General features: G+C 39.4%; 1 long non-coding RNA gene across 2 annotated transcripts in view; it reads right to left on the bottom strand.

Annotated features, from left to right (window-relative positions):
- The window catches only part of LOC134430081 (uncharacterized), an 87694-nt gene extending 75210 nt beyond the window's left edge, over positions 1-12484 (bottom strand). For both annotated transcript variants that reach the window (XR_010030728.1, XR_010030729.1), the window contains exon 1: positions 12376-12484. This is a non-coding gene — a long non-coding RNA (uncharacterized LOC134430081). The remainder of the gene's footprint in view (positions 1-12375) is intronic.
- Positions 12485-26085: the final 13601 nt, after the last annotated feature.

Here is a 26085-nt window from a genome sequence, read left to right as displayed (position 1 = left end):
ATGAAGAACTTTTTTCTCTGGATAACTATTTCACCAATGAAGGGCAAGAGAAATTGTAAAGTATACTCACAGGACACCCAAACCAGCTCTAACCCTTATAAACTACGTGGAGTGATTGCGACTGTTGTATTCACATTGTTGTATAATTATATTTCCTGAGTCTCATACCTTCTGGGTGGCTTTCTCATGGCAGATCTTCACAGCAGTGGTGTTGTTGCTTCTCGGTCAGGGCTCCTCTCCTCAGGCTCTCCCTGACCACCCCGCCCCCTTTTATCTCAGCTCTTTCCATGGGCTACAGCTGCTGCCCAATCAAGGACATCACAGCTGCAGCCCATTTACAATGACTAGAACCAGGGCGGGGTCACTAATACAATAGAGAGATCTTTCACTGCCATACATACAATACATAAGTTAACTCAGGCCCCCACATTTCCCCCTTTACTTTTACTTACTTTACAATTACAATATGTATATCTGTCCCAGCTCCCAGGCTGCCACAGCTCGCAGCTGTCTTTTCTTCTGTTCCAGCTCTCAGGCTGCCAGCTCTCAGCTGTCCTATCTTCTGTTCCAGCTCTCAGGCTGCCACAGCTCGCAGCTGTCTAGTCCCAGCTCTCTGGCTGCTACAGCTCATACATAGAATATATACATATTCCCCTTTTTTTTTTCCTTTTTTTTTCTTTTTTTTCTTTTTTTTTTTTTTTTTTTTTTTTTTTTCTTTTTTTTTCTTTTTTTTACTTTTTTTTTTTTTTTTTTTTTTTTTTTTTTCTCTTTACTTCTAGCAACTTTATAACTACAATACACATATTTATTTTAGCTCTCAAGCTGCTACAGCTCGCAGCTGTCTTTAAACACACACACAAATCCCTAGATGTTCTATATTTTAGAGTCCCAGCTCTCAGCTGTCCTGAATACATACTTTACAGTCCCAGCTCTCGGCTGTCCTTTCTTCTGGAGTCTCAGCTCTCGGCTGTCCTTTCTTCTGTCCCAGCTCTCTGGCTGCCACAGCTCGCAGCTGTCTTTACTTCTCGAGTCCCAGCTCTCTGCTGTCCTTTCTTCTGGAGTCCCAGCTCTCTGGCTGCCACAGCTCGCAGCTGTCCTATCTTCTGTCCCAGCTCTCTGGCTGCCACAGCTTGCAGCTGTCCGGGGGATTCCATACCTTCTTTCCTTGGCTGCATGTTCGAATCACGTCGGGGTCACCAGAATGTTGTATTTACATTGCTGTACAATTATATTTCCTGAGCCTCGTACCTTCTCTCGATGGTTTTCCCATGGCAGATCTTCCCAGCAGTGGTGTTGCTGCTTCTCGGTCAGGGCTCCTCTCCTCAGGCTCTCCCTGACCACCCCGCCCCCTTTTATCTCAGCTCTTTCCATGGGCTACAGCTGCTGCCCAATCAAGGACATCACAGCTGCAGCCCATTTACAATGACTAGAACCAGGGCGGGGTCACTAATACAATAGAGAGATCTTTCACTGCCATACATACAATACATAAGTTAACTCAGGCCCCCAGATACACATTCACTCAGCCCCCTACATTTCCCCCTTTACTTTTACTTACTTTACAGTTACAATATACATATCTGTCCCAGCTCTCAGGCTGCCACAGCTCGCAGCTGTCTTTACTTCTGTAGTCCCAGCTCTCAGGCTGCCACAGCTCGCAGCTGTCTTTACTTCTGTTCCAGCTCTCAGGCTGCCAGCTCTCAGCTGTCCTATCTTCTGTTCCAGCTCTCAGGCTGCCACAGCTCGCAGCTGTCTAGTCCCAGCTCTCAGCTGTCTAGTCCCAGCTCTCTGGCTGCTACAGCTCGCAGCTGTCTTGAATACATACATAGAATATATACATATCCCTCTTTTTTTCCTTTTTTTCTTTTTTTTTTTTTTTTTTTCTTTTTTTTCTTTTTTTCTTTTTTTCTTTCTTTTTTTTTTTTTTTCTTTTTTTTCTCTTTTTTTCTTTTTTCTCTTTTTTTTTTACTTCTAGCAACTTTATAACTACAATATACATATCTATTTTAGCTCTCAGCTGTCCTTACACATATCTGTCCCAGCTCTCAGGCTGCCACAGCTCGCAGCTGTCTAGTCCCAGCTCTCTGGCTGCCACAGACATACCTGTCCCATCTTCTGGAGTCCCAGCTCTCTGCTGTCCTTCCTTCTGGAGTCCCAGCTCTCTGGCTGCCACAGCTCGCAGCTGTCCTTTCTTCTGGAGTCCCAGCTCTCTGCCGTCCTTTCTTCTGGAGTCCCAGCTCTCTGGCTGCCACAGCTCGCAGCTGTCCTTTCTTCTGGAGTCCCAGCTCTCTGCCGTCCTTTCTTCTGGAGTCCCAGCTCTCTGGCTGCCACAGCTCGCAGCTGTCTTTACTTCTCGAGTCCCAGCTCTCTGCTGTCCTTTCTTCTGTCCCAGCTCTCTGGCTGCCACAGCTCGCAGCTGTCCTATCTTCTGTCCCAGCTCTCTGGCTGCCACAGCTCGCAGCTGTCCTATCTTCTGTCCCAGCTCTCTGGCTGCCACAGCTTGCAGCTGTCCGGGGGATTCCACACCTTCTTTCCTTGGCTGCATGTTCGAATCACGTCGGGGTCACCAGATGTTGTATTCACATTGTTGTATAATTATATTTCCTGAGTCTCATACCTTCTGGGTGGCTTTCTCATGGCAGATCTTCACAGCAGTGGTGTTGTTGCTTCTCGGTCAGGGCTCCTCTCCTCAGGCTCTCCCTGACCACCCCGCCCCCTTTTATCTCAGCTCTTTCCATGGGCTACAGCTGCTGCCCAATCAAGGACATCACAGCTGCAGCCCATTTACAATGACTAGAACCAGGGCGGGGTCACTAATACAATAGAGAGATCTTTCACTGCCATACATACAATACATAAGTTAACTCAGGCCCCCACATGCGACTGCCATTCCCAACGAAGCATTGCGAAGGCACAGACCAGAGCAGCTGGCCGGGGAACTGGAGCGGCACGGAAAAGTCATGAGCCTCAAACTGGGAAGGATGAATTTCACCTCAGCAGGCCCTTAACACAACCAGCGCACAGACCCCCAGTTACTTTGGCCTCATATGAGTGAAGGAGATTGAATTTCACCCAGAGAATTAGAAATACAAATAAACATTTTATTAAATAATTAGAGCCCATAATTGTGGATTACCTTTCATTTGTATTAGAGGAAGGCCTGGTATGGGCAGACCCCAGAATCTTGTTTGGTGTTTATGTCACATCTGATTTTTAACAGACATTTCAGAATTGTTTATTTTCTTTCATTCTATTTCTTTTTCTATTAAAATTGATTCCAGATATCAGAAAAATAATTAATTTCTCCTCACCCTATATTGGGATAGCAGGCTGAAACAGCAGATCAAGAACAACTTTAATTTTCTTTCTAATAAGAAAATACTTTACTTATTTAATTGTTAACTTTTAATACTTTCTCTTTGTAAGTCTGAGAGGTAACCAAAACATTTTTAGCTGTTTCCCCAGTTTTATGTACTATGGAGAAAGTCAGTAATGTCCCTTAACACACGTCCAAGTAACATAATAAAGTCCCCATATTTCAGAACAGCAATGTCAGCAGGAGGCTTAAATATGACTTTGAAATGCTTTCAATCCCTTGTTTTAAATAAGGTAATTAGGTCATGATTTTTAATAACACTTAGCGTACTTGTGGCTGATTAAAACTTTATTCGTTATTTGAAAAATCTAATTTGGATATCTCAGTTCAAATTTTTAGATGAAGCTTTGCTAAAAGACTTTGAGCTGCTATCTTTTACATAGGGCTGGCACTGTGGTTTCCCAGAACTCAGTCACTCTTGGAGAAGGTGAAAAGATTCCATTTCTGGGGAAAAATGCTCCTAGCCAAATTTTTCCAGAATTTCCTGTCTGGATGGGGAGATAGTGAGTTGTCTATTGCTGCAAATAGCCCAGGTTTGTGAATTGCAAGCTGAGCAAAGCACTTTAAAAGAACAAAGTCTACTGCGAGGGTTGTGCCCAGGACCAACGTATTCTTCAAGCACTTGGGGATGGTCTTGAAGGCAAGAATCAGATTAAAGAAGTCAACTGAGGCCCCAGACCTAATGGTGAGCTTTTAAATGGAGAAACAGAGGCCTTAATAATTTTTTATGGCCATGATTATTTTTCTATTTTTAATTTATGCAACAAGGAATGGATAGAACAATGCCACCTGTAGCACTACTGATAACACTTCAAATCTCCACCTAAACTTGAAAATGCAGCCTTTGTGATGAACCATTGTGGCTATTCAGAGGTGCATCCACTGGAGTTACCTGACAAGAATGGCTTTACCATTGCTTAAAGTGTGAATGAAGGCATTAGCCAAGTGCATGTAAAATTCAGAAATAGTACTAACAGACTGAGATGAACTTGTATAGTCTTCTGCGTAAAATAAGCTTGCCCAAATCACCCTTTCTGATGTTTTTTTTTTTTGTTGTTGCTGTTGTTTTGTTTGTTTGTTTGTTTGTTTGTTTGTTGTGGGGAAAGAAAAGAATAAAATAAAAAGTCAGTCACCAAGCAATATTTTAAAACCACTTACATTAAAGGACATATATGTATTTTCACTACTGAAAAGGTGTTTCCTTTTTCACCCTGAATTAACTAAGGTTTAACTTTTAGCCATCTGATCTTATTATAGTTTTGTCTGATAGATCAAAGAGCACTGTGTTATCAAATTTCTCTTTGTCTCAGTGTAGCATCATACTGGGAACTCTTGTTCGGTTGATTATCTCCCATTGACCTTGCCTTCACCCCAAGAATCCTTTTCATCATCACTACTTTATCCAGTACAGTCCCCCAACCATAAATGTGTCCTTCATTCTTTGGGAGTACATGTAGGTTTTTACAACTTGCTATATTAAAATGACCTCATGTTGCCAAGCAAGCCAGATAGTTCTGCAGTAGTGACTCGCCTTCTTCATTATCTTCTGTACCTGCTGCTTTTCTGCCACCTGCAAACTTTTATGGGTTGCTATTTAAAGTTGTCTTCTATATCATTGATAAAAATAAAATAAAGACTAGAACTATTTTTTTCAGACCTCATTTAGAAGCAGTCCTACTGGTTAGCTAGTTTTTAATCCATTTAATATATCACATGTTGATTTTGTACTGCTCTCATTTCTTAATCAAAGCGTTGTGTTGTAATAAATGGAATGCTTCACTGAAACCTCAGTACTCTGTATCAACTTGATTATCTTTAGCAACCAAATTTCTAATCTTATTAAAAATATATTAAGTTACCTTGATAAAATCTATTTCTGATACACCCATATTGACTGAGACTAGTTTTTTTTTAACTCTCTTTTGATTCTTTGTACGTTCAGTCTCCTATCAGCCATCCCATCATCTTTTTCCAGTGTTATTATGAGAGCAGGCCTGCAGTTACTGACATCATCCAATTTTCCCTTTTTAAATATCAGTACTTCAGTGGCCTTCTTCTAGCCTTCAGAAAACCTCAGTATTTTAAGAACTACTAAAAAGCAACAATAATAATACAAAAAAATTAATTCCTTCAGATTATTTGAAGCAAATATTTAAGGTTACTGATCTCAAATTGCCCAATTTTAAAGACCACTTAAGAATTCTTTGCTTTAATATGGAGGTTGAATATATGTCACGATCAGGAGATGATTAACAATTCACCCTGTTTCTCCTCACGACACAGCGCATTGCTGTATTAATATTTACACACCTCCCATTACCATCTGATAATTCCCTTTATTCTGAAACTACTAATAGACAAAATCTTCTGTCTATATCTTAGCTCTTTTGGTCAATGATTTTTTTTTTAATTTTATTCTTTGCTTCTGTCTCAGTTTTAGGCAGTTATTAGTTTATGTTCGTTGTTCTTCATTTCTCCTTCCCTTTACCTTAATCTTGTTTCTGTATTACTGTTCAGTTCCCTTTCTTTATAGTTGCCTTCCTTTCCCCACTAAACCAGGCTCTTTATTAAATCCACATAGACCTTTCTATCAGGTATGGAAGTGGTTTTTGGACATCCAGTAAAAGATTGTTTAACAGTTCCAAACTGCCATTTACACTTTTCTCTTTGATTCCTCTCTCTGGCTTGATATGTCTTTTAATTATTTTCAGTTATGTGAAATGGTACTTTAAAAGCACCAAGTACATATATTGCATTTTGGATGCCGTTCTGACTAGTCTAGCCAGCCTTTCTCCAAGAACATTGATTTCTCTTCTACTGAGATGGAAGCCATCCAACCCCTGCAGCACGATATCACAGATGGCAAAGCATTTTTTTAAAAAAGAAAATCTTTTCTGTGTATGACTTAATTGATTAGCTATTAAAGGTATTACTGTAAATTCATTGCTGTCTGGATTTTTTGCTTTGCATTTCCTTTCTCTGTTGTTACAGGATATGTAACCTCTGACAGAAATATTCTACTCTTTCAGCACTTGCTTTAGCGCCATTAGGAGTTGGCAAAGTGGAATGTCCTGTCTAGAACAGTGATCATATCACTTGAAGGACTGGTTTAATCTTATTAATCTCAGAATCACTTTTCATCTCCTGGCTCTCCCAAGACAGAAAAACTCTATTTGTATGCAACATGTCCCATGCATAATGCAATCTCTTAAGGAAAGAGCCCCATTCCACAAATCATGTCTGAACTATGTGAATATAATTTGTCAGATGGGTGCTCAGAGGTTTTTCTGTCATTTTCATACTGATAAAATGACTGTATAACTTTAGCCATGATGAGTTTACTCTGGGACTCTGTTACTGAGACCTTTCTCTGGGTTAAAATTCTTCAATGTCGGAAGGAAAATCTACAAGATGATTCCTAAGCGTACCGCAGGAGTCTGAAGCTCCTACCCTAGTGGACTAATGCTCAGCCAGCACAGCCAGTGGAGGCCAAGAAGGCAATTCAGTTCACCCTAAAGTACCTCTCTTTTCTCAGTAATGGTTAGTATAATACACTAAAAAATTAAACCCCAAGACAGATGAAGATAATGGGGCATTTTTGAAACTGAAAAATGCCAGGGAAGACTTGGAACTTTTTCACTATTATCTTGTGGTTAAGCTCACAGCAGAAAGAACTTCCCAGTTCTCTCATGAACTTGCTTTACCTAATGCTTGATTTGACAAAAACTTCAGTGTAGGTCTATGGCTAACACAACATCATAAAAAAAAATCCTTGCGATTTTAGTGTCTGAAAGCACATGCATAAAAATGGCTACAACCATGAAGTGAGAAATGACATTTCAGACAACTTTAATAATGCATTGCTCTTGACTTACATTGCTTATCAGTTACTTGGTAGCACAGCAAAATATTAGTGTGTTAGGGGATCTTGATTTTAATTTTCATTAGGAAGGAAAATGAACCAAGATAATGTTAATGAAGCCAGCACTGGGGGTTTCCCACCTGAATGTCAGCATTGTTTCACATCTAAGAATTAATGCACTTATTTTAAGAACTTATTCCACTTTTGGAGGAAACAGCAAGATAGGTATGGAACAGCTACTGTCTGGAGAATCACTTAAAGTATTTAATGATCCAGGTGATTTTCACTGTTCTAATAAACTGTAAATAATATAATTTCTGGCCCTTCTGAAATGAGACAGTTAAAGCTTGTACAGTATGTAGCTGTTACATTGCATTTGATTTAGGCAAAAGAACTATAGTAGGAAAATTTGTGAGGCCAGGTGCAAAGTTTATAATCACAGAAGACATTAAAGAGCCATTTCAGTGCTCTCCTACTTCCTTTAATTTTTATGCCTGAGGAACATATCCATAACAGCCTTATCTTTCTGAGCTTAATGCCAGCCTGGAGACTGCACTCCTGCTGAAAGCAAAGAGATTTATTTCTCTGATTCCTAACTCAATGTTTATTTCTTCCTTCACTGTACCTCTTAGGTCTTCTTTAACTTGATCATTTCCTAGGCTTCTACAGCATAAGTCAGACTTCTCTACCTACTGCAGTTTCTATGCATCTTTTGTCACAAAAATTAGAGGCTCACAACGAAATATGTTCAAATTTCAAATATGGCAAAAGCTACATTTGGCCCTTATCAAAATTGGAAAACTTACCAGGCCAGACCAAGTTACTTGTTCATTGATAGCTGCTGAGACCTTCAGACCTCTTTTCCCACGTTTACACATGAATCAGCATTTCAGAAATTTTATGTTGATTTACTTTCTCACTCTAAACAAAGCTTAGAAATTCAGAAATTACAGATATTTTAAATTAAAACAATGCAGACTGAAATATAATGTCATCAGGCTGTGTTATAGATTACATGGCTTTCACCAACTTCTGTTCATTATAACATAATGATCACAAATCTTTTTTGGTAGAGGCTGCTTTCTAACTTTGAAAGTTGGTATGGTTTTTAATAGCTTTGCCAGGGTTTCTGACCCTGGACCCTAGATTCAGACAGCCTTTCTTCTGTGCACCTACAGTGGTCATCAGTGTTACTGCACAATGAGCTGTATATGATGGAAATCACTACATTTATCTCACTAATTAATCCCTCTTTTCACTTTCAATCACTTTAGACTCAGTCTGGTTTTTGCACAATATCGTTAAAACCCAAGTCCCATTTAAAAAAAAAGAGCACAGAAATCTATGTCTTATTGACAGCCAGCATGATTTAGCTTGCTCAGTGTCAGATTTGAAGCTGCATTCGGGCACTTATGTGCCAAGCTAGCCTTTCAGAAATAGCTAAATACTGAACCGCACTAATCAAACTGTCAAAACACTACACAAGGGCACTTTCTAGACCCATTCAGTAAAGATTCCTTTCTAGCTTGTTGATTACCTAATGTGCATAGCAATCATACAGGTATTCCAAAAGTTCAAAACACATGCCTGAGCAAAGGGAAAAACAAGAAAAAAGCTATTTGGAAGGAAGACATCTCCAGGTGTCTGCATTCCTCTCCAGGAACAGAGAACATCTGCAGAAGTGAGACAGAGTGGGGGTAACTTCAAGAAAACATGGCACTAAGTGGAAGGATTAATCTTCTTCAAACTTCCTTTGCCTCTGTTCTTCCTGATGTAAACTCTCCTGGCCTGTCATTTGCAGGAGGATTAAGTTGATATTCCTGTTTTGAATCACGCTACTGGAAGATGTTTGACCTCCTTCTGTGTAAAAGTTGATGGATCATTTTTAATAAATCTGCTTCCAACTGGGCTACACAATAAGGGTGCAAGGGAATGAAACCTGGGGGTAAGCAGAGAGGGTACAAGAGCATATGGAAACTTTGTATAAAACTTATGATGTTAACATGACTTCTTTCACCTAAGGAGAACCTATAAACTTACCTATTTTCTCAGCCTACAAATTCCTTGGTATTTCCCTGGGGACGGCTGAATGGTTCAATTCAAAGGATTTTTTTAATTCTTGTAACTCTAATCTTCATCATTATTTCTAATTCCTCAGTACGAAAGTAGAAATATTGATGATCTAATACGTTTTACAGAGCAGCACACAGCCTTCTTTATGGCACTTACATCATTATGTAATATATTATAAAGCAACTTGCATGTTGTAAAACTCATTAAAAAGATATATTTTTTTCTCTTAGCTTGAGTTCACGATGGCCAAAATTGAGGTGGAAAGCTATTAAAGTTCCAGAAATCCTAGCAGTACACGTTCCTTTCAAATGTTCTTTTCTGCCCTCTTGCTTGGTGTTTTCTGTCACATTTTCAGTATTTCTGATGTGGGTCTATTGAGAGGTAATTTCTCAGCACGGCAGCTGAAGTAAGACTCCGATGGGATTAGTAACCCAACCTTATAAATTGTTACCTGGTTTCTGTCATTTACGCTGATTTGGTCAGGACAGTTGCTAACTGAATGGAAGTGGTGTAAACCAAAGTGAAAAAAGAATGATACTGAAATATAATATAAAATATAAATTAAACTTTTGTCATAAATGATTGGATAGATTTTAAAACTTGTCAGTGCTTTATTGACCGTGAGCTACTAGGCACTTTGTCTGGGAAAGCTCCAGAAAAAGGTAGCACATTGAGCATTTTTAAAATTGATTTAGTGTTTTTAGGCTCTTACTGTTTTCAGCACTTCTCAGGTTCCTCTGTCTGCTACTTTCTTGTATGCTGTCTATGCACATCTCGTGCTGATTTTGTGGGATTTTTTGGCTGCAAAAGTAGACAATTACCAGGGCACATGCTTAGCGCTCTAGTGGCTGGGAAAATTAGGGACTGTCATTACATTGAAACACCAGCAGGAACACAGTTCAGTTCTGTCCCCGTTGAAACTAGTTGATTTCAGAAGAGCTGTGTTTCAGACGCAGACTCTAATTTGTTCTGCTGAGAATGGCCACCCCGCCAACAGCATCCTACTTCAGTTGTAATTTAAGAACCAGCATAGCCTGTCAAGCCTAGCAGCGTGGAGGCATATCCTGCTTTTGCAAGGGTGGAGCAGACGTTGCTTAGCTGAGAGCAGCAGCTCCCTGTTCTCTGTGCTGGTCAGGCCAAATTGTAATACCAACTTGCTCATACAGGCAACACCAAAATGTTATTGTTGTGTCTTCAGCTTAAAATGGAGATAAGCAGAAGTTAAAAGACAAGCTGTGTTGCACAATTAATTTACATACTTTCTCAGTCATTTTTTAATGAGTTTACTGAAGAGATCTGGTCTTCACCTGAGCACATAAACACCCTCTCATTCACTACCTGAATACTCCAGGTTTCTACATGAATAGGATGGGAGGACAGGAATAGGACAGGAAGCAAAACCGAGGTGAGTCTTTTCACTTGCCCAAGCCTTTGCTGTTGAGATTAATTTCTTACTGACAGTCAGAAAAAAACATAAACTCCAGGTATTCAGAGAAGAGCAAAAGCAGAGGTATAAAGCATGTCTTTACGTAGGATTCCCCTTGGTGGACAGGGAGATAAATGATGAAACATATTGCAGCATATTTAGAACAGGAGTTTTGTTTCTGCTTTCTGGGAAATATCACTGCTGATTAAAAGCAATGCAGCTGCTTGGAGAGCAAAATAGATCCAATAAACTACAGGCCATACCCTCTCAGTGCTAATTAAGGTGTTAATTAAGAAATGTTATCTTGAGGAGGTGTAATTGAGGGAAGGAATTCTTCACACATTTTTGTGTACCAGTAAACCAGGGATAAGAGATGGTAGTATTTTCAATCCTGAGTTTTTTAATGAGAAGATGGATGCAATTTATTGCTTTAACTAACCACCCTGCATATAGAGCCATTTGATTAAAAAAAACCCCCACCTCCACCTATTGATACAAGAAGTCCAGTCTTTGTGACTGTAAGGAGAAGAAGGGGTACTTTTATGATTTTTCTCACTGCTTGGTTTGTATCAGTCAAAATGAATTTTGGGACTGTGGTAGATCTCCCCGACAGCTGCCTCAGCAGGAAAGGTGTTTTGGTGGTTCTCAGTCTCCCTATATCATCATGAAGCAAAAAAGTCACTTCACCTCAAAAGACAAGTGAGTACAAGGGAGACATCTTATGCTTCCTTTCATGTTCTGCTAAACCTGACAGATAGGAAACCTGTGGATTTGAAGAGATGGGATAAATTATCTGTTTTGAGCTTTCACAACTAATAATAACTGTGCTAATTTTCCATAAAAAATTATGATTCTGGTCTGAATTGTATCCCCATATGTAATGGATATACATATAATAAAAATCATAGAAAGACTACTGTTCAGGTGAGGGTTGGGGCGTGATGAGTAAAAACAAAAAGATCACACTAAACACCCATAATTTCCCCTGCCTATAAAATGGAAACTGGCCCACACAGTTTGCCTCTTTTATTTTTATGTTGTTTTTTTTTTTTCTCTGCAGTTCTCTAATCCATGTCAATCTCCAGTAACTCGACTGCAGCTAACTGAGTCAAACAAGATTTATGCGGTGCAACTGAGGCTACAAAACGTTTCAAACACAATTTTTATACAGATGTAATGGCTTTAGGATGCCTGCAAAGAGGCTGCTCAGATGGAGCTGAGTTCAAGCCAGTGTCCTGCTCCCTGGAATTGGTGCCTATTGCAAGCCCCTGAGATGGGACACTCAATTTCCTTTCCGATGTGACCCATCTGTAGACACCTTTTTTTTGATTCACTGGAAGGATGGGAATTGCTTCTACTATCCTCCTTCTCCTTTGTGAGACCATTGCTCTGCTGAGAAGCCTGTTTAGGAATCAGGTTATCTCCCGGCCTCTGTTTTTCTCCACACAGGCCTGTGTCAGGCTAACAAGCCTTTTATTACTTTTTTTTTTTCCTTTTGACATTGGCTTGGAAGCTGGCCGGTTTCATTTATTTATTTATTTATTTGTTAGTTAGTTAGTTTATTTATTTATTTAACTGCGAACGGCTTTCTCCTATTTATTTCCCAGCTCCTGTCAGCACGGCTTAGCTGCGACTCACCCTGCCGCCCAGGAGAAGTTTCTCCTCCCTCTGTGCCCCGCTTCCTCAAGAATCCTCCGCTGTGCGGCAATTAATTAAGAACAAGGGTAAAAGCTCGCAGTGCTGGCTCCGGACGATAGCAAAGGCCGGAGGAAATGCCACAGAAGGGGATTTTTCCTCCTTCCATGGGGCCGGCGCGGCGCCGCTGTCCCCGCCACGGCCACCCCTCGCCCGCTGCACCGCGGGCGGCCTGTAGGGGGTGCAAGAGCTCCACTGAAGCCGCGCCGGCCCCTCAGGGCAGCCCCCGCCCGGACCCGGCCTCCATCGCCCCGCGGAGCCCTGCGACCCCTGGGCCCGGCCCTGGCAGCGGGCAGCGCTCCGGCACGGGTCGGGCCGGCTGTCCTAAACCCGCAGGTGCGAGTGAGTCCTCAAAGGGGAGCGAGCCGCTGCTCACCCCGCGGCTCTGTGCGACCCGAACCCCCCGCCCGCCGCAGGAGCACGGCGAGGGTCGCTTCGGCGGGGTGCGGGAGAGGGGGGTCTGCCCCGGCAAGGAGTGGCGAACTAGTTTCTTCCCCAGGAAAGAGTGATCGAGGGTGTGTTTGCCATGCAGGGGGAGTAAAAATTTAAAAAAAGGGGGAGAAAAAAAAGGAAACGAAAAAGGGAAACAAAGTAATGTGTGTATAAATGTATATGTGTGTGTGTGTATATGTAAATATATATAATGAGAAAGCACTTTTAATGAGGATTTTGTTTACAATTATAATTTCAGTTAGTATTTTCTCTTATCTTGGGGGTTCTATGAAAAATGTCTATCCCTCTTTTTTTTTTCCTTTTTTTTCATTTATTTTTTCCTTTTTTTTTTCCCCCTTGTGTATTACCGTTGCTATTGCTGTGTTTTTAAGCAGCGGTACATTTCAGTGTGGAACTCCGCGCTGCCTTAATGCCGCTGAGGAGCCCGCTCCGCCTAAGTGATTGTCACTCAAATTAGTCCCATTGTTTTGTGATATATAAGTCGCCTTCTATACTGCCTGGATTAGTCAGTTCAATGGCAGTGACAAACATGGATTGTTTGTTGTCAGAGAGGGGATTCTCACATGGGAAAACACATGTACATCCAGTCGGGACACATGCATTTCTCACCAGAGGGAGAGGGGGAGAGATTTAGCAAACTGGTATTTATTGCTTGTTCTTGCATGCGTGTTTTGTGCGTTGGGTATCACAGCTTGACAACAGGAAATAAAGTATTGAAGAAGTGTTTGGGCACGTAAAGATGTAGCTCTCAAAGGATTAACAGAGCTCCTCGGCAGTTAAAAGTATGAACTGATTATTTATAGCTCTGAATTTTGTAACACTGAAATTAGGGTTAAGCCTGAAAATAACAGGTACAAAAGGGAAGATCCAAATCTGTGCAGCCTGAGTTGGCAACCTATAAAGGGAACTAAAGCCAACGGAAGCTGTGTGAGGCACTTGAAAAAATCATTTTGTTCCCACAGAAGTGCAAAAGCATCAGGGGAGAAAATTAATTCAATACTTGTATTGCATGATACAATATCAAATAATTAGGAAGAAGGTTAAGAAACATTATAGGGAGAGGACTTCCCCAATTAAACATATTTAACAAAACTGATAATCTTATGATGGTATATTATAGTAATTTTCTTAAATATTTTCAGTCTAAAAAAAGATTTTTTGCAATATGCTAACTTTAATATTTGCTATGGTCTAAAGTGTAATTCTCTGAAGTAAATTAATTTCTTAATGTGTATCAATACAGTCTATTTGGAAAAAGATAAAAAAAAAAACACCTAACAAAAACCCAGTCAATTTCTCCTCACTGTTATTCGTAATTTTATTCCAGAAGAAAATTATGAATTCAGAAAAGCTTCCAGAAATTGGTTTTCTGTAGGTAAGCAAAGCTGGAAGAGTCATCTCTGCAAATCTGTAGTGCCTTCAGTTTCTCCAAGATTCCTGTTGAATAATTAGGTAAAAACAAACAAACAAACAAACAAAACAGTTAAAACAGTTTTTGGCTATCAGAACAAGGGAGATCTTACTTTAACATTAAAAGAGGCCTCAGAAACTTTTACGTTAAATGCTCTGTTATCTCTCTCACAGAAAATGGATTTTCTCAAAACTGATCAGACCAAAACCTAAGTGAATAGTCTAAATAAATTTTCCCCTGTGCTTTTCTTATTTTCCCTTTTGCAAAAACTTCCTGTATTCTCTTCTTTAATAAATACTTTCAAAAAGCCCCTTCTGTTTTAATCTAGCATATTTTCATACACTAGAAAACAAATGCATTTGCTGTGGTCATTTGTATAAAAAAACTAGATATCAAATCAGTAAAATAAAAACCAAATCACTTTATACTCTGTTTCTTTGGGTTTTCAAAACTATGCAAAACCACTGGAATTTAATTTTTTTTCCCCTCTTGATTGCAAATCCATTACAGAAATTTTTTTTCCCTTCCTAGGTAAATAAGAAATTTGATCCATTTATCAACATGAGGATAAGGCAAGGAATAAAAAGAGGAATGGAGTTCCTGGGTCTGTCTGTTTGAATCAACAGGACTGGTGCAGTATGAATTGGGGCTTTTGCATACACATGTTACCTGTGACAGTTCTATGGGCTGTTCTGTGCATTAGCATATATAGCCACAGTCTCAGTTGGATCAAGAGTCAGTTTCTTTATTGGTTTTGTGTGGGAAAAATGCTGCTTTCAAATGCATGGTTTTTATTACATCCCAGAATTTTATCTGTAGTTTTTGTTTTGGTTTTTTTTTCCTTGAAGTTAGAATTGATCCCCATGTGCATAATTTCATTTTTAATTTTTCCTCAGAAGCTGCAATAAAGAACATTCAAATCTTATTTATTATTAGCAGTTGCCGCATGATAAAACTTTTTTTTTTGACAAGGCGACACAGGCTTTTCTCTAGGAACTACTCATGTTAATGACATTGGCTTCAGAGAAGAAAATAATTCAGGATGAATCATGAAGTTATTAATGATTTACTAGATGAAAACACAGCAAAATAGATTTTTATTTTTTTTTATCTCGCAACTTCTATTCTAAGTTTTTTTTTTCTTGCTTTACATTGAGCTTGTGAGCAGAAAGCATTAGTGGGAATTTCATCTTGATTAAAGATTGACGTGCATAACTCTTCGTGCACCGCAATGAAAATATGCCCCTTGGAGCAATGGCACTCGACCTTTAACAATCGAAGAGCCATTTAAATCACAAGAGGCACGCAAGTCAAAAATACAAAACCGCGTGTGACCATTTTATGAAAAATTATGAATGAATGCATTCATCACAAACAGTTAAGGAAATCCTGAAGGCACTGTGCAATTTGTGTCTTAGGGCAAAGTAATTGATTGTGTAGGTTGTATGTTTTTACAAGGAGGAAAAAAGAAACTTTACATACGTAAATGGAAGGAAATGGTGAAAGATATCATCCAACAAGTTTGCAGAATAGCTGAAAAGAAACAGAACTGAGCCAGCATGTCATACGATTTCTCACTCAGACCCATGATAAAAGCTCTGTATAGGCCTCTGAAGAATGAATTCCATAGGTCAAGTACCACTGCCATTAAATACTGTAGGTGCTGAGATTGTTTTTATTTCTTTACTGTTCCTTTTGAAGTTATTCAGTGTGTGAATATCAAGTAACATTTTTAATGCTGTGATGATAGATTCTGTTTTTTACAGTGTTTTTTGCAACTAGGACAGCCTTTCCATTGCTGAATGCAGATTTGGCTGTAGGGAAAGGCAAAACTCCCTTCTTTGATTGTATTCAGTTATCTAACCTGAAAATCGCAGCGGCATATTCTGCATTGGTTCCATACGGTAAATTCCCATTTGATTTCCAGAGAAAATCAGTGCAAAGGCTGAGTCAAGGATTGCAATAGCAATCCACAGAGGGAAAGAAATTCTTCCTGTATATGCTGCTGCTGCAGGCTGCTACACCAGGTTGTCAGTTCTGAAGCACAGAGCCAAATTCAGCCTAGTGCTATCTTTTTTTCAGACCTTTTTGAACTCAGTGACACTATGGAGGGTAAGAAATTTGGTTTTTACTTACTAGGAAGCTGTTTAATGTGAGATGTATGGCAAAAAAGTACCAGCTATGAAATGTAAATGCAGAAAAATGGCATGACTGTTTAACTCCTTGTTACTTTGCAATCCTATGGACAAAAATTGGAGCTGACATTTCTCTTTGATCTGGTTTACCCATCTCGCTCTGCTGCTATCAGCGGTGTGTGACAGCAGCAGACATTAGCTAGGAAAGAGGGAATAGGGAAGAAAGAAATGTAATCCTCCCCATGGCCTTCATGGGAGAATAGTGAATTAGAGCCAGACGTTGCTCTTTTAGGTGGACTTAAAAGACAATGCCCTTCTCCCAGCAACTTTATGTGCATGCCAGGATATTGGGGAACTCAGTCAAATAGACTCATTTATTTGAAAAATTAATAAATCAAGGCAAAAAGACAGAAGACAAAATTGAAAAAGTTGAATACACCTGAACCCATGCTGAAAACTTGATGTTTTGTTTCATTCTGCTTAGATTATGTAATAGAACTCAGGGTGTGCATCTTGTCCATGAGAATATCTTCTTTTGGAGTTTTGCCATATTTTTTGGTCCCTGTAGCAGAAAAGGGGAATGGAGCAACTTTGCTTCTTTGCCAGAGAGTTGGAGAAACTTGCCTCTAGTAGAGACTATTCATTTCAGCTTCAAGGGGTGGTGTGCTGAAATGGATAATGGTATGCATTGATAAAATTGTGAGTGGGAGAAGGTTGAGTGGAGAGCAGCTTTCAGCATTTCAGTACAATGTTTTCAAGGCACCTAAAGAAGGTATCAGAAAGCAGATTTAAACCACCTACACAAAAAAGAATGTTATCGACTCTTTAACAGAGAGAATATGAAAAACAGTGAATGCTCCCAAGAAACACAAGTCCATTCATGTTAAAGACTGTCCAGCCTTTCTTAACTTCTGCCAAATGCCCATTACTCCTCTTAGTTGGAAAAAATATTTATTACCAACTGTCTGATCAATACGGTGGTTCTGATGCTCCTTTTGTGACTTCAACGTTTTCATTATGGGTTACTCAAAACTTAATTTCTAAGACTCAAATTCATCGTGCTTTCCCTAAGGGTCTACTTGTGTTAATAGTTCAAGAAAGGAAATACAAAACATTATTTTATATTTCTAATGTATATTTAATTTAAAAAATGTTTATGTTAACATAGCTGTGCTGGTACTCTGCTGATCATATCTCAGCTTAGGCATGATTTCTAGTACAGAACATTGTATCCCAAATAATGTAAATTGTTTATCTAATTCCAGCCTATTTTTTTCTGCTGTTCTTCATTTTCATTTTCCTTACATTTTAAGAACATTAGAAACTATTGGAAGAACTAAAATAATACTAGCCATTTAAAATTACAAATACTTTTCTCTATTTTGCCATAATTTCTAGCTTGTTACACAGTCTGGTTTACTGAAATTAAGCACTATATTTGGTTGGTTGGACAATCAAGAAAGAAAAAGAGACAGTAAACATCTTGTCCTTACGAGACTTGTAGCTGTTTCTTCCAGTGATCTTTGTAATCAAGGGCATGGAGAAAATCAAGGCACTGAATACTATTCTTGCCTGACTCCTTTACTGGTAAAATTAGCCTTCAGGAATCCCAGGCCTCTGAGGACACTGGGGAGAGTCTGGAGAAAGAAAACCTTACCCTTTGTGAAGGATACACTTAAGTACACTAAATAAACTGGGCATAAACAGACCTGTGGGACCCAATAGTATGCTTCCACGAATGCTGAAGGAGCTGTCTGATGTCATCATGAGGTTGATTTTGATTATCTTTGAGAAGCTGTAGGCTTTTGGGGAGTTCCCTGACAACTGACAGAGCAAATGTCATCCTTTTCTTCAGGAATGGCAAGAAGGAGGTTCTAGAAAACAACAGATCAGTCAGCCTTGCTGATTATGTGCAATGTGTTGCAGAAACAATCCTGGAAAGTGTTTCTGGTCATAAGAAGGACAAGATGTGATTGGGAGTAGTCAGTCTGGCTTTAGGAAGGAGAAATCATGCTTTATGAACATGATAGCCTTCTGTAACTACATGGCTGGCTTGGCAGAAAGCAGTGGCTGTGAAGCTTCCAGTTTTGCCATATCTGACTTCTTCCATGACAATGTGATGCAGAACAGTGAGATAAAAGGATAGCTGACAAAAGGTGGATGAGTGGAGATCACATGCATGAAGGCCAGCAGAGTCTCATCACTAGTTCTTCATTCCAGAGGTTGCTAACGAGGCTAGTACTGTGCTGCATGGTCACTAATAACCAGGATGATGGGATGCAGTCCACCCTTGGCAGATTTACATGAAAAGTGATTGATACACGAAGTGGCTGCACTGCCATTAAGTGGGATCTTGAGAGGTTGCTGAAATGAGCCAGTGTGAATCTCTGGACATGAATAAAAGAAAATAAATGCCAAGCCTTACCCTTGGGGAGAAATGAAACTCCAGACACCCCCATGAACAGGCTGGGGTGACTGACTAGAAAGCAGCTTTGCAGAAAAGGCTGCAAGGCTCCTAGTGGACCCCGAGTAGAATATGTGCCACAAATTTGCCCTTGTGGCAGACAGCCAGTGGTAGCCATTCTGCATTAGAGCTTCACCAGCAGGTTAAAGGGATGATTCTTCTCCTCAGCCATGCTGAGAGCGCGTCTGGACTTTTGTGTCCAAGTCTAGGCTATCCAGTGAAAGGGAGACTTGGACATGCAGGAGCAAGGCCAATGAAGGGTTGCAAAGATGCTGAAGAGATTGTAGCCTCTGACATATGAGAAGCTAAGAGAGATGGGATCAATTAGGCTAGGGAAGGGAAGGTTCAGGAGCAAATCTTACTAATATATGATAGAAGGGAGCAAAGAAAATAAGAGTCAGACTCGTCTCAATTATATCCGCTAAAAGCTGAGAGGTGATAGGCACAAACTGAAACACAGAAAATTCTACTTAAATGTAATAAGAAAAAAAAAAACCACTGTAATGGAGATTGATCACTTGACCAGACTGTCCAGAGAGGTTGGGGAAGTGCTCATCCTTGGATATTCTAAAAAATGAAGCTAGTCGGTATCCTGTTTTAGCTGACCTAGCTTTGTGAAGTGGTGTTGAACTAGATGATCTCCAGAAGTCTTTTCAAGTCCTGAAGCTTCTGTGATTCTTTGAGAATAGGCAGCTATACCCACTTGAGAAGTAGCTTCAATGAAATGCTATATGGGAAAACAAGGAGTGTTATGTGTGCTACTCAGGAGAGTATTGCATACGGTAGTGATGACCAGGGGCCACAATAGGACAACTACAGTAACAGAGGTTTTGCTTGGTTGATGTGCCATACTACATGGACATGTCATATTTTGGCAGTGCTCCTCCCTGGTGTGTGTGTAACAGGGATAGAAGTAACACAGATTTCAAAAGTCCAAAAATGTCAGTGGGAGATCATTGTTCAGTGACCTGTATCTAGAAAAGAGTCCAGGTCTAGCCTCAGGACTTTGATCTGGAAGTACATACAGAACTGCAGCTGAAAAAATCTGGTGGGGGTTCAGAGACAGCTTACCAGTTCTGGGTCTAGGTAATCAAGTCTGGATGCATGAGTGAAAAAAGTGCATCCAAAGGGCTGGGAGGCAGTGACAAACAGAATCACGTGTCAAGGAGCACAGTGTATAGCTTCAGCAGGGGGAGTTACATCCCTAGAAGCAACTGATCGAGACAGTGGAATATTTGAATGGCAAAACTGAGGCAAAACCCCAAAAATATGCTCCTTCAATATACTAAAAGAGAAATAGTGAACAAATATATGGGTATATCAATGTGATCAGTTCTAATACCCTCATCTTAAAGGGTGCCCTGAATTGGAGAGAAGACCCGCAGCAATTATTTGAGGCCCAGGAGGAGACATTTTACTACAAGAACATTAAAGATCATCCTGCTTATTGTATTAAGAATGTCAGAGGTGGTTTGATCTCACTGTAAAAGTAATGTCAGGAGAGATAGTGTAGGATACTAAAGCCTCTTTAATCTAGTAGAGAGAGACATAATTAGAACCAATGACTGGAGGCTGAGGCAAGGCAGAGTCATCTGAGAAATCAAGTGCACAATTTCACAGTAGGTCTGAGAAGCCCTTGAAACAGATTATTGGAGTGGTGGCTTTTCCTTCTCATGGCGTCTTCAGTTCAGGACTGGATGTCTTTCTGGAAGATGTTTCTCTAAGCTATTGGGCTGCCTACAGTGAAAACAAGATAAAAGGCAGGCTTGTTATTAGTGAGGAGGTCAGTTTTGCCTGATATTGGATGCCCTACTGGGGAATGAAGCTCTCTATCCCATTATTGACTGTGTGATAACTGGACGGTACAGCAAAATGAATGCTTTTGTCCTTAAAATCTATGGTTTACATTAGAGGAGTGAAGGACTCTTCACTGGGTATTTCTAACCTTTACTGTCCTGCCCTGCTCTGCTCAAACAGCTGTAAGGCAACATCACAGCCACCAGCTCTATGGCCTGATCTGGTTGTCTTCAAACAGCAGGGGTTGTGTGTGTTAAATGTATTCTAAATATTGTATAAACTGAGTTTAGAAATGCAGAACTCAAGGAGCAGTTCCAAGGTACTTCAGAATAGTGTATAATGCTTACATAAAGATGATAGAACTATTATGCTCTCTCTAAGAATGAATCCATTTTAATGCAAGGCGTCAACAGGTTAATATTTTATAGCATAAATAATGGCAGAGAATCCCTGCATTCTTCTCTACTTACATTTTCATGAGCTTAGTAAACTGAAACAATAATCTTAATAATAATAAAAAACAAGACTAAATTACAAGTTGCAGAGGCTATTGTCAATTTTACAAATCCAACAATAGCCTGCAGGGTTCCAGGTTTGTTTCTAGCTGCTCAGGAAGCTTGTGTGATTTGCTCACACATTTTTTCTTATACCCCAGAGCTGTGCATCTGCTGGAGTCAGGGATCTAATATTCTCTTTGAACTTCCTTAGCATCCTAGTGCATGCTGTGATCTATAATTAGTGCGTGCACACAGACACACACACCAGCTGCATTAACTCATAAATGGCAGAAGCTTTGCTGTGTCCATCACCTGGTTGAGGTGCTGCACAAGAAGAATACAACTGTTGCTCTAACCTTGAGGGAGAAAGTCTGCTCTTATGACTTGTATCCTTAGGGGGATACAAAAACAGAAAACACAACTTTTTGCTTTTAAGGTGTGATACTATGATGCAGTTTTCCAGATGTGAAATACCTGGGATCAAGGAGGCGATCATAAATTGCACAGAAACCTGAGCTGTTTCAGGTTAAATTGTTGATAAAAGACATGATTGCTAATGCCCCTGGAAAACCAAGGTGCTTTGTTTGTCCATAGGGCATCATGGCTAGAACATGTCAATATTATCACCTCTGGAGAGAGATCTTTAGAACCAGAAGATAGATTGCTGGGGTTTTTTTGTTTCTTTTGTTGTTAAAAACCCAACCAACCAAAAAACGACCAAACAACCAACCGAAAAATAAAGAAAAAAACCCACACACACCTCCAACCAACTAAACATATAGCTACTTGGAATAAGTGGGATAAGAATGCAGGTGAATCTGATAAGTTGTGCCATTTGTGGGCATTCTTTCTAGAGACATCTAAATGAGTCCTACCCACCTATCTAAAACAACTGAATACAAGTCACCAAATTCCATGGCAGTTTCCATTTGCACAGGAAACTGAACTCTCAAAAGGCTGCCAGGTGCTCCACTGTGAGCATTTAATAGGTTTCTTGGGGAAGAGCAACACTTGTTGAATAATTGTTTGCAATTAGGAGTGCTCTCGTTTCTGCTAATGACGGTGATTCACACAAACCTGCATTTGTTTTGCAGTAATGAGAAAGACATTAAACACCTCATATCCTTGAGATTGCCAGTTTCAATGGCAATAAATAAAATAAAGATAAATAATAATGGGAGGAGGGGAGCAGATATATGGAGGGGCACTGATCAAAGATTCATCATGGCGTATAAGCAGAAATGTGGAGGGATCATGCCTGCATGGATTCGTAGATTTTAACATTTTAGTTACATGCACCTAAAGAATCATGTTTAGTCCTATTTAGCAACATAGCTATGGACCTGTATGCCAATATTGTTGGGGATATCACAACATCTATGTTGGAAGCTTTTTTTGAGAGACTGAAGAAGAATATCTGTTACAGACCTTTGTGATGTTAAACTGTAGTAATAAGAGTGCCAAGCAGAAGGCTACATTCCCAACAAGGAATTCACTGGTAAAACTGCATTAGTATCTTAAAAGTCTAAAATAATTGCAAGGCAAGGTATTCATGTTCCTGACACTGGTTTTATTATTTTGACATGCTACTGAAATGTGCCAGGCTGTCACTAAAGTATGATATATATTTTTGTGAAAATTACAATAGTTTGCAATTTACCAAGATTACCAGTTTGCTATTCTGTCAACTCTTGGAAAATCTTGGAAAATCAAAGATTTGGAAACTTCCTGATGAAGAAAGCATACACTGTTACTTCCCAGATTATTAGATAACCATTATTCAAGCTGAGTTTGCTTGTGCTTTTAACCTTTCTTCTCTGACACAATTAGCAGGACTTTATATGCGTATTTTTTTATATTTATAAACAAAAGGAGAAACAGAATGTGATTCCAAAAGTTCAGGCCTCTCTGGTTAGCAGATGGCCCAAAGTTTAGTAAGACTTCTGTTAGAGTTTCTGGTGTACAGTCAGCATGTGTGTTTAGTTTTGCAGGGTGAACAAGAGCAATTGCATATTCAGCGCACTGTAACCATATTGTTCCAAGAGATAACTATCACAGAATTGCACTTTGATTTAAAACCAGGACTAAATGCCCAGGTGTCACAGCAAGATCAGAAGATACCAATGGATTTCTGGAGCATACCTGAAATTCTTCACTTACCAGCTCCATCCCACCTCTGAGTGTCATGCAGGCCAAGCTCACCTTAGGGCTGGCAGAGAGGACCTAAGAGTGATGTATTGGTTGGGTTTCCTCTCAGCTGGGATGTAATCTAACTCATGTTAGATTAAGCACATTTTAAGGGTATGGTGAAATGCAGTCAATGTGCTCTATAATCACAGGATTCTTAACCTACTTTACCAGCTGCAACTTTTACACAATTCATATATTAAGCTATATGTGTCCAGGTTAAGGTTCTACCCTCTCCAACTAGCTTCAGCTAATATTTAGAACAAAAATATGGCCATTCATTGCAATTATTTATTTAGAACAAAGAAACCAAGATGTGAGTACACAAAGAAATAAAACTGTCAGAAGGCTGGTGGATTGTTTGTTTTGGGGGTGTGGTATTGATTTGTGGGTTTGGTAAGGGTTTTTAATTTTTTTTGTTTGTTTGTTTGTTTTTTGTTTTTTAGAAAACTATCTTCAATAGGAAGGCTACCTAATGGCAAAGGAAGAAATATAGGTTTTGTCTTGTGCTGTTCAAAGTAAATGCAGGGGTGCAGGGAGGTCTAAACTCACTGCCTGAAGATTATTTCTATTCCACTGTTCCACGGAAATTCCAACTGATTCAGATGAGTTCTGAGGAACACTTGCAGCATGCTTATGTAGACCTGCCTACCACATCATCTTCCACTTGTCTCAGAAATATAGATTAAGAGTACTTGATTTGGTGCTTGCAGATTCTGCAAAGAACAGAAACTATTAAATAATCCCTCCAACCTCTACTCTGAAACATGGAAAGTAAATATATTGCAATTTCTCTCCCTCTCTCACATACAAGTTTTTTCAGTTTCCTTAGAAAAGCAAATGTGAAGCTATTTTCAGTCAGTTAGTGTATGTGTGTTAGCCCCACACATATATCTCTATTGATGTTTGTTCTACAGTCCTTTACAAATGCACGGTGTGGGTATATTTAGGTTTTTAGCTCCTTACACAGTTAGAGCATATCATAAAGCCTAAACTAGATCAGTCAAAGGGACCAAAGGAGTTTCCAGCTTCATTTGATTCAGAGAACCAACTGAAAATTTCCTTTACAAGTACAGTACACTGGGCCTTCAGCTATAGTGAACCACTGGAAAGCGATAGTTTATCATTCACAGCAGTGAAAAAGGAGGTCATACAAGGATCACCTCTCCAATGACATAAACATGAGACTTTTCTCACAAGCTGTCAAACTTCAATTGTTGGTGAGATCTGTTGTGTCAGTGTTTCATAATAATTGCTTCTAAGTCTTGTTAAGGGTCTAAAACAAATTACCTGAGTGACATGCTTTTGGCACCAGTGAGGGAACAGCGAGGGGAATACATATGGCACAACAGACTTGCCTATCAAGATTTTCTTTTAGTTTATTGCAGCAATTTTACTATTACTTTCCATTATTTGAAATACAATAATAAAAGTTGCAAGTTGTCTCATGTTCACAAGGAAACATTTGTTCCCCAGATAATAGTCTAGCTGGCCAACATAAGCTCATTCATAACAACAGACTTCTTTTTAAGAAGGAGTGCTTTAAAAAAAACTTGAAAAAAGTTAATCCTTTCAGTTATGAAGGCTATTCTTTAGATTTAAATAGTATATTGACTGTCTTTGCACTGTAAGTCAGCTACTATTTCTTTTGCCACATATACAATAGATGGATGGTAGATTATATATATTATTGAAAATCAACAACACACCCATCCAAGCCTACAGAAAAAACACTTGTCTGCAAAAGCATATAAAATTAAATACAGTTTTATGTTTTATATGTATTTCCTTGTTAATAGCTATGGAGAAAAATAAAATGTACTTCAAGCTTGCAAAATGCTGATCATGTTTGATTATATATAATGAGATTTATATGAGTGTGGGAAGGAATTCTGGGGTTGGGGTTTGTTACTTTGGTTTTATTTTGCATTGACCAAACATGGAAATAAAAACTCCACTGAAAGAAGAATGGGTCAGCCCATGTTCTTATTACAATTATAAGCATGTTTAATACAGAAGGTCTGATAGGTGAGCACTGTACCTTGCCAAAATTAGAATGTCAGCAATGAGTCAATTTAAGTGTAAAATAACCCAGAGGCAGAAAAGAGGGACGAATACTTGATTACTTGCTTTTGACTGCCACTTCTTTAGGCTTTTATTTAAAAAAACAACCAGCCAAAATCCTTCTCTGCTTGCAGAGCCCTGGTCTATTTTTCAGGCACAAACTGCTTTTTGGATTTGATAAACAGGACACATCAACTAACAATTTAAACTCCAAAGCCATAGTAATAGGTATGCAGCTTTTTCCCAGGGGCTTGAAGTTAAAATGCTACAAGTGGTGCAGAATGGCAGCTAAACACATGTCCCTTGGGCTCTGCAAGGCTTCATTCTGCGCAATGATGGAAATGTGAAAAACAAGTTGAATGCAGATTTGGCTGCTTCCACCAAGCTGCAAAAGCCTAGAGGATTTTGTCGTTTATGTCAGGGGATCAAAATTTCATTGCTCAGTTTAATGCAAAAAGTTGCTGTGCTAAACTTAATTTTTTTACTTTGTCCAGGGCAAAAGAAACAGAACTCTTAATTAGGAGCTTGCAGATATGATGTTATCCTTAAATTTGGCATATTACATTGCATAGCAAAAATACCTATTTTTTTTTTTGTTTTGTTTTGTTTTGTTTTGTTTTTTTCCCTACAGTTTTAATCACACTA

The sequence above is a fragment of the Melospiza melodia genome, chromosome 1 (assembly GCF_035770615.1).
Source record: "Melospiza melodia melodia isolate bMelMel2 chromosome 1, bMelMel2.pri, whole genome shotgun sequence".
NCBI classification, from domain to species: domain Eukaryota; kingdom Metazoa; phylum Chordata; class Aves; order Passeriformes; family Passerellidae; genus Melospiza; species Melospiza melodia.
This window is presented reverse-complemented; position numbering and strand designations above follow the sequence as displayed.